Source organism: Ostrea edulis, chromosome 5 (genome assembly GCF_947568905.1).
Source record: "Ostrea edulis chromosome 5, xbOstEdul1.1, whole genome shotgun sequence".
Lineage (NCBI taxonomy): Eukaryota > Metazoa > Mollusca > Bivalvia > Ostreida > Ostreidae > Ostrea > Ostrea edulis.
The window spans coordinates 61614304-61623784 of record NC_079168.1 but is presented as its reverse complement, the minus strand read 5'-3'; positions in this window follow the sequence as shown (position 1 = coordinate 61623784).

The following is a 9481-nucleotide window of genomic DNA, read 5'->3' as shown; positions in this document are numbered from 1 at the left end:
TTTATTAACATCGTTAGTTAACGCTTGCGAAACTGAACAACTTTTTTTCTACATGTCTTGTAAAAAGTTTCTCGAGAAAAAAGTTATTAATGTTATTAATTGTGGTACAAATTCGACTGTCCACGCGAGCCATGACGCCCTGAGGCCTATTTTTTGATATCATTAGATAGATCTTGCAAAACTGAACAACTTTTATTCTACATGTATTATCAAAAGTTTCGTGAGAAAAAAGTTAATCATTGTAACAGAAATTCAATGGTTCAGACGAGCCATGAGGCTTATGGGCCAATTTCTTGATATAAGAAGAAATATCTCAATAAACTGTACAACTTTTGTTATATATGTCTAAGCAAAATATTTACGAGTAAAAAGTTATGATTGAAAACGTGGAAAAAAATGGGACACTTTTTTAAACTCCATTTTCGACCCCTACCGAGCTTCCATACTAGGCACTTCCGGAAATTTTTAAAACCGATGTGCACAGCTACAACATGTCGTCTAACATCACTGAAAATTTCAGCACTCTAGCTTTTATCGTTTTTGAGATGTTGGCTGGACAAAATGGCCATCTGAAAATCGATTAAAGGGGGATAACTTCCAACCGGAAGTGAATTTTCAAAAATCCAAAAAAAAGGATATAAACTTCAAATAGCAATGCATCAACCCTAAAAATTTGAAGTAAATCGATCATGCAATCTCTGAGAAATCCTCTGCACAAAATCGGTAAGGAAAAAAAGAAGAATAAAAATAATAATAAGACTAGAAATGATCTCGTTGCGAGCAACGAATAGGTCTTCCGTCCACTTTCTGACGAGATAGGATGTAAGTCTAACATGTTCTGAAACTCTGAAAGAGACTTAACTATTCCATGCACGTAAAAAGTTGATAGATAAGCGAGATATGCGGAGACAAAGAAATATCAATTTTTCGAAGTTTTTCTCTAAAAACCGGAAGTTGTTGGTTAAACTTCCGGTAAGTGTAACATTTTTTGAAACACCGAAAGAGACCAAATTAATCTGTGCAAGTTTTATTTCAAAAGCATAATTTTGAAGTTTGACGTTTCTTTTATTCACTTCCGGTGACGGACGGAAGTGACGGATGGCAATGATAAACCTTATTACAGAGCTACAAGTCACCATCCATCATCCCTAAAAGTTTGAAGACTCAACCTTTAACCGTTTATGAGAAAACGCCCGGACAAAATGTCATTTGAAAAACGGAAATTCGGCCGTAACTTGTGACCGGAAGTGATTTTAACAAAACCATAAAAAAGACAGTTCTAGACAATCCTATTTTACATCTTTCCTGAAAGTTTCATCAAAATCTATCCAACCGTTTTTGAGAAATCGCGTGCATAAAATCGGTAAGAAAAAGAACAATAATAATAATAACTAGACACGATCTCGTTGCGAGCAACGAGTAGGTCTTCCGTCCGATTTGTTGATGCACTCGGAGTTAAAAAAAAAAAGAAAAAAAGAAGACAAATGAGTCCCAATTTAGTTTCCGACTTTAAGACACTTTAGATATAATCAATTTTTCATATCATAAGCTTCTGAAGCAAAGTTGCGGTGAAATTCGTTTGAAATTCGACTCTCCAGGCGAGCCATAAGGCCCGCGGGCCTATTTCTTGATGTCATTTGTTAGCCCTCTATAGACTCAACAACTTTAGTTCTATATGTCTTTACAAAATATTTACCTGTAAAAAGTTATTGAGATCGACCGATATTGACAACAAATCGACTCTACAGGCGAGCCATTAGGACCATAGGCGTATTTCTTGATATCAATCGATAGATCTCGATAAACTGAACAACTTTTGTTCAATATGTCCTTACAAAATATTTACCAGTTACAAGTTTTTGAAATCGACAAAAATCGACTCTACAGGCGAGCCATGAGGCCCACAGACCCATTTTTTTATATTGATCGATAGGTTATGACACATTGAACAACTTTTGTTCAATAATGCTTTTCAAAAAATATGTTGTTTTAAAGATATGAGGCGTCAAATATTTACGATTTTGGCCCTTAAAATCTCTAATTACGTAACATATGACCTAGTTTTTGATTTGATAAGATCAAGCTCGTTGAGATGAACATTTCCGCTTCTACAACTTATTATAAAATATTAATAGTTTCTGAGATATTCTCAAAAACATTTGGACCCTTCTGAACCCCTAATTTAAAGGGCCAGCCCGTTTTGCTTGATATCGTAAGAAAGGCCTTGTCATTTTAAACATTTTTTGCTCAACAAGTATTTAGAAATTCTTTACCGTTCTCGAGTTATCTCTACAAGAAATATTTAGGGGCCAAACTGTAGCTCCCTAACGGGGCCACATAGGGAAAAAACGAAATGTACATATTGTTTAGATTATCATTCTGAACAACTTTTGTTCAATAATGCTTTTCAAAATATTTGTCGTTTTCAAGATATGAGGCGTCAATTATTTATGATTTTGGCCCTTAAAATCCCTTATTACGTAACATATGACCTACTTTTTGATTTGATAAGAACAAGCTCGTTTAGATGAACATTTCCGCTTCAATGACTTATTACAAAATATTAATAGTTTCTGAGATATTCTCATAAACCTTTGGACCCTTCTGGGCCCCTAATTTAAAGGGTCAGCCCCTTTTGCTTGATATCGTAAGAAAGGTCATGACATTTCAAACATTTTTTGTTCAACAAGTATTTAGAAATTCTTTACCGTTCTCGAGTTATTTCTAGAAGTAATTTTTAGGGGCCAAACTGTAGCTCCCTAACGGGGCCACATAGGGTAAAAACGAAATATGCATATTGTTCAGATCATCATTCTGAACAACTTTTGTTCTTTATTGCTTTTCAAAATATTTGTCGTTTTCGAGATACAAGGGGTAAATTTTTTTATGGTTTTGGCCCTTAAAATCCCTTATTACGTAACAGATGACCTAAATTTTTATCTGAATAGATTTGGATAGTTGAGATGAACATTTTTTGTTCTTTGACTTATACCAAAATATTAACGATTTTTGAGATATTTGATCTAGACTTTGAGCCCTTCTAGATCCCTAATTGAAGGGGCTAGCCCCTAAATCTTGATATTTTCGAAAAAGATCTCGTAAATGTGCACAACTTTTGTTCTACATGTCTTAACAAAATATTTGCAAGAAAAAAGATATTGGAGATCAAAGGTCAAAAATCGCCGAAATCGGCGAAAAATTTTGGCATCCATTTTTTCAGGTCCAGGCGAGCGTTTAGGCAAATCGCCTCCGGTCAAATCGAATCCCCCACAAATCTTCTAAAATGTTTACTCTATCTTGTGTAGAAATTTCAAGACTCTAGCTTCAAAACTAACGGAGGAGATGTGTGGACAACAAGGCCCTTCAAAAAGTCACTAAAAGAGAGATAACTCCTGACCGGAAGTGACGTCAAGCACGAAATTTTGCAAGCAAAGTCTCGTCACCAAAAGACATCTTTCCTGAAAATTTCGTGAAAATCGATCGAGAAATGGCTGAGAAAAACGCGTGTACTACCAAGGAAAATAATAATAATAATAATAATAATAATAAAAAAATAATAATAATAATGAAGAAGAAGAACGCGAACAATAATAGTAAGGTCTTCCGCAGGAGACGGAAGACCTTAATAATAATAATGAAGAAGAAGAACGCGATCAATAATAGTAAGGTTTTCCGCAGGAGACGGAAGACCTTAATAATGAAGAAGAAGAACGCGAACAATAATAGTAAGGTTTTCCGCAGGAGACGGAAGACCTTAATAATAATGAAGAAGAAGAACGCGAACAATAATAGTAAGGTCTTCCGCAGGAGACGGAAGACCTTAATAAACAGTAGAATCACTAGAAGGTCTTCCGTTGGAAACGGAAGACCTTAATAATAAACAGTAGAATCACTAGAAGGTCTTCCGTTGGAAACGGAAGACCTTAATAATAAACAGTAGAATCACTAGAAGGTCTTCCGTTGGAGACGGAAGACCTTAATAAACAGTAGAATCACTAGAAGGTCTTCCGTTGGAAACGGAAGACCTTAATAATAGAGGAAAAGAAACATAAGAATCACTATAAGGTCTTCCGTTGAGACGGAAGACCTTAATAATAAACAGTAGAATCACTATAAGGTCTTCCGTCTGGAACGGAAGACCTTAATAAAAACCAGTGAAGTAAAGGGCAATAATATAACCATAACCCCCCCCCCCCCCCCCCTCAATTTTAGCCACATCATAAAATTATCTACTTGAGTTACATTGTACATTTGTATGTCTAATTATGAACGATAATAGGCCTAGTTGTTTGAATTAAAAGAGAAGAAGTAAGTTGAACTAAAAGTACAAATGAATTGCGTAATTATCGAATAATCATTCATGAAGGTGGAAATGAACGTATACTTGCAGTTACCTGGTTGTTCTCCATCGACACTTGAACCACTGCATTGACAATATACGTCAACTTGTTAAACAGGAACATAACAAATGGTTGTGGTACACAGCGTTCTCTGATTTACGCATAAGCATTGGTTTTTCGGACGTGTAGTTGGCCCAATTCTATACTCGTATATACTGAATCGGATTTGTTTGTCACCGGAAACGCTTCACCGGAAGTGACGAGAAACGAGACTTACAGCCCCTATGACGCTAAAACACTAAATGTCCCTGCCGTCAAACGCAAACCATTTGCTTCAAGGTCATTTACCATATCGGGACCTACCGTGTGGAATGAACTTCCAACAAACATTAGAACAATCAGCAATTATAATACTTTCAAGCGTCAGCTTAAATCGTTGTATTATATCAGTACTTTCAACTAACTTATTATTCCTTCATGGACATTGCTATGTTGACAATTAGTCAATTTTAATGTTTTAAACTTGTGTATCTTTTAATCTAATTTGCATCTACAGCGCCATTGTTTGCATTTTTGTTTGTAAAATTGTGCGCTTTTATAAATTTTAATAATAATAAATAATAATATACTCTCTTTATTGCTTAAGACATTAATATGTCTTATCTTATCAATTTCATAAATACATAAAAATGACATTGTATGGCGGTGTACAAATTCAAGCAAGCAACGGAGAATAACTTTTAAACAAAGTTTTCTCGCAACTTAAGGTAAATCCGTACTTGCAGTTTTATCTGATACAAGTTTTAAAAGTGTATTTATTTCCATTCATACTAACAAATCATCAAATAAAATACATAGGTCATCACACTTTTTAAGATGTGAGACGTACATACACAGAATCATATATTACCGTCAGAAAATTGCAATTTTCCTTAAACAGCATTATCAAAATTTCATACAAATTGATTATGACGATATAATAGCATTCATAATAATTTCATGAGACTATCTTCACAAAAATATACAAAATGTCTGTAAAAATAAAGGAAATCTCTCACATAATAGATTTGATAAAGAAATCAAGAAAAACAGAGTTATTGCCGTTGGATTCAATATTTTAAAACGTATCATTGATTATTCATCTATAACTTAGACGTTTGAAATAGTTTATTTTAACAAGTTTTTTTTACAATAACTATCGGAAAAGACTCTAACAAAATTTATGTTCCTATCATGCATAAATCTAAATAAATCATTGATTTTGCAAAATCTGATAACATCACAGGAGGGTGGAATTACTTTAAGTGCAAGACATACATATTTCCCTAAATTACAAACTCCGTGTACATTATGACCACTTAATAATTGTACAAATTTGAAAACGGATGGTTTTTGCCAGTAATACTTTTTGATATATTTATGACGATATTCCTCGTAATGAGGGCAAATTAATATATATTGGTCCTCTATTTCATGTTTACAAAATTTACATACTCTGTTTTCTAAGTACATGTATATTGTTATGGCGTTCAAGATTGAAAGAGGATAGTCTAATTCGACAAATGTGCCTTTAAGGTAATACTGTAAAGAAAGGTGATCAATAACATGTTTGTAAATAATACACTTTGAAGAACAATTTGTTCAACTAAATTTGAACAAACCTATCAGTCAACCTCTGTTTTATAATAGGAAAGAAAAAATAGAAGTTGCATTCTCCTGATCACACCAAATATATCCTAACCCGATCTCGTACAATTTTTGTATTATGCAATAGGCTCAATTTTTCATTCTATCACAGTTGTAATATAATTCATCGTAACAATTTCTAATTATACAATTTTATGCAACACTTTAAACCAAAATCTTAACATTCTGAAGAATCGAATGTACCATAATATGGTGTGAGTGAATAAAGTAAACTGAAACTGAATGATTTTCATAGCTAATAATGAGCGTTACAAACAAAGACAATGTTGTTACAAGCTTTGTCAGCTGGAACCAAAACATATTCCTCATGTAACCTTTATGTCAGCCTGCCCCGAAATAAGTCAAACACGTATAAAAGGTAAAAATGGTCATTTATTAAATAAATGACAATAAAAAGGAGTAACGTATATACAAACACATATATAGCAAAATCCAATCTCTGAAGTAGCACCCAATATAAAAGTACAAAAGTAAAGCATCATCATCTCACAATATACCTCTCAATAGGATTGACATATGTACCTTCAAAAATGGGTGCTGCACAAAGTAAAAATATCAATGGCACGTTTCCATAGTAAAGAGACTAGAGACATGTCATATTTTTCATAGTAAAGGAACTCGACATACATGTATCTGCATGCAACCTTACAAAAGATGGGGCGTCCATGCCCTGGAGGTGGGGAGGGTGGGGGTATATCGATAGTAAAGAGACTAGACATATTTCGGGGTTTTTTTCATAGTAAAGGAACTCGACATACATGTATCTGCATGCAACCTTACAAAAAATGGGGCGTTCATGCCACCGTAACAAGGTAGCCTTACACAATATGCAAAAATAGGCTATCTGGTTAACGCCCCATAAAACAGTTATATAAACATATAAATAAATATACATGAAAAATTTGAGGAGAAAAAATGAACACATGGCAAACTGTTTATAGTTAAACCCAATAACAGCCCCTGACTGGTAAATGGGTTGACATAGGTATTGTTTAGTACAAAAAATCAAACAAAAGGGGTAACACTGAAAATCATTCTGTAATGTCAGATACTAGATGTCTCTGATAGTTGATCTGAAGCCCCTGTCTTCAAGATCAAAACAAACTACAAATTCAATGTAAGGATTCTGATATATACCACTCAAAATTTGATAAGGATCATAGATATTTTTCTGTTAAAAAATTGTGTCCAAGTGAAATCAAAAACGTCTTCAACAAACTTGAACGTGCATTTCATGCCATGGGAAATGCGTTTCTCATCACAGTTGATGCTTTTGCTGCCATTGCACGATTTTCACATCGGTGTCTGATTCTTTCTAAAATTTCAAACTCACTTGAGTGTTTACACTACGTTTATCAACACAATGCCCCCTCAACGTGTAAGGCGTCGCCTGACGACAGAACAACTGGGCAGATGTATTGGAATGCTTGACGCTGGCTATTCACAACGTGACGTTAAATGCACTAAACGTCAGCCAGAGCGTTGTAAACAGGGCCTGGAACAGACAGCAAACTTTTGGTACAGCAGCACACCGACATGGGGGTGGTCGTCAGAGGTCGACAACCCAACGCCAAGACCATTTTGTGGCTCTTCAGGCACGACGCCATCCCTTCTGGACAGCAACCAGCCTACGTAACGACCTCCTGAACGCCTCGGGGTGAATGTGTCCACTCGGACGATACGGAATCGGCTTCACAATGCAGGTCTCAACTCGAGAAGGGCATGTGTTCGAGTCCCTCTGACTGTTGTACACCGGCGGGAGCGATTGGACTGGGCTGAAGATCATGTCACTTGGACACAGAACGATTGGGTTCAAGTTCTGTTCATCGATGAGTCCAGGTGTTGTTTGGACTTTACAGACAGGAGGCACCGTGAACGTTTCCATGATGCCAACATCAGTGAACATGACCGTTATGGTGGTGGTTCCATCATGGTCTGGGGTGGAATCAGCAGGGATGGAAGAACAGATCTTCATGTCCTGGAGAGAGGAACAATGACGGGGGTGCGGTACCGGGGTGAGATCCTCGATGTTTACGTCAGACCCTACGCTGGTGCTGTTGGCCCTGGGTTCATCCTGATGGATGATAACGCCCGTCCTCATCGCGCCAGGGTGGTGGAGCAGTACCTTCAGCAGGAGACAATTGTCCGTATGGACTGGCCAGCGCGCTCGCCGGACTTGAACCCGATTGAACATGTATGGAACATGCTGCAGGTTGCCCTTTCACGCCGTAGAGCACAACCCACGACTTTGGCAGAGCTTGGACACGCCCTCGTAGAAGAGTGGAACAACCTTCCCACTGGAAACATCCGGGTGCTTATTTACAGCATGGCTCGACGTTGTCAAGCCGTCATTGATGCAAGGGGAGGCCATACCCGGTATTGACACTTCATCGACTAAGTGTAATGATGGGCTATCCCCAAAAACTGTAATTCTTTCTCTGGTTTGCTGTTAACTTTTTGTAATGAAATGCCTTTTGGTGTTGTTATCAGATTTCAAGCATTCCGTTTTGATAAAAGTTCATGCCGTTCATGAATTTTCATTCATAACCTGAGTAAACACGTCTCTGAGTCAAATTTATGTCTTTTGTTATGTTAGTGGTAAATACACACATATAACCTAGTGATCCTTATCAAATTTTGAGTAGTATATTTCCTAAAGGCGTTGGAATTCCATTGATCTGAAGCCCCGGTCTTCAAGATCGAAACAAACTACAAATTCAATGTAGGGATTCTGATATATTTCCTAAAGGCGTTGGAATTCCAACCACCCATGGTTTGAATCTGCAACTCCGTGAAGCTGTTGAGGTAGCACCGATACGGAAACTATGTGTGTGGTAATTATGAAGTGGGTTTGCAAAAAGCTAAGGCTGTCTGTAATTGTTGGGTAAAATATTGACGTGAGAAAGGAGAGCCGTCAAAAAATGAAAACAAGGGCTCTTGTGGAAAGGCATGTTTCCCAAGAGCGAGGTAGTGTACGACTGCCTGATAAGGGCAAAGAAGTTTGTTTTCGGTACTCTCTTGCAAGCGCAAAGTGGTATGGCTGGTTTTAGAGTGCTTCAAATGTGAGATATTGACTTCAAGATATTTTAAGCTGTTTATATCATGACTTACTTGTATATTTTTGAGTTGCAGATAGTGTTGATTAGTACCACTTCTGGTTTACTAAACACAGAAGGATAAATGGTACGTACTTTTGTTTTAATATGTCTGTGGGATTTTGATATCCCTCTTATACTTTTTAATCCATTCTGTCAATAGGACGAATGAATATATCTTACCATGTCCCTGAATTCCAAAACTTCACAAAAACTGTTACAGAGATACGCTGCTGGATCCAGTAAATGTTCTACCAAATCCATAGTTTGCTCCTCAGGAAATTATTAACTTCACATGTATTGTGTTACAACATACGCGAGAAGCGTAAATCAAATGTG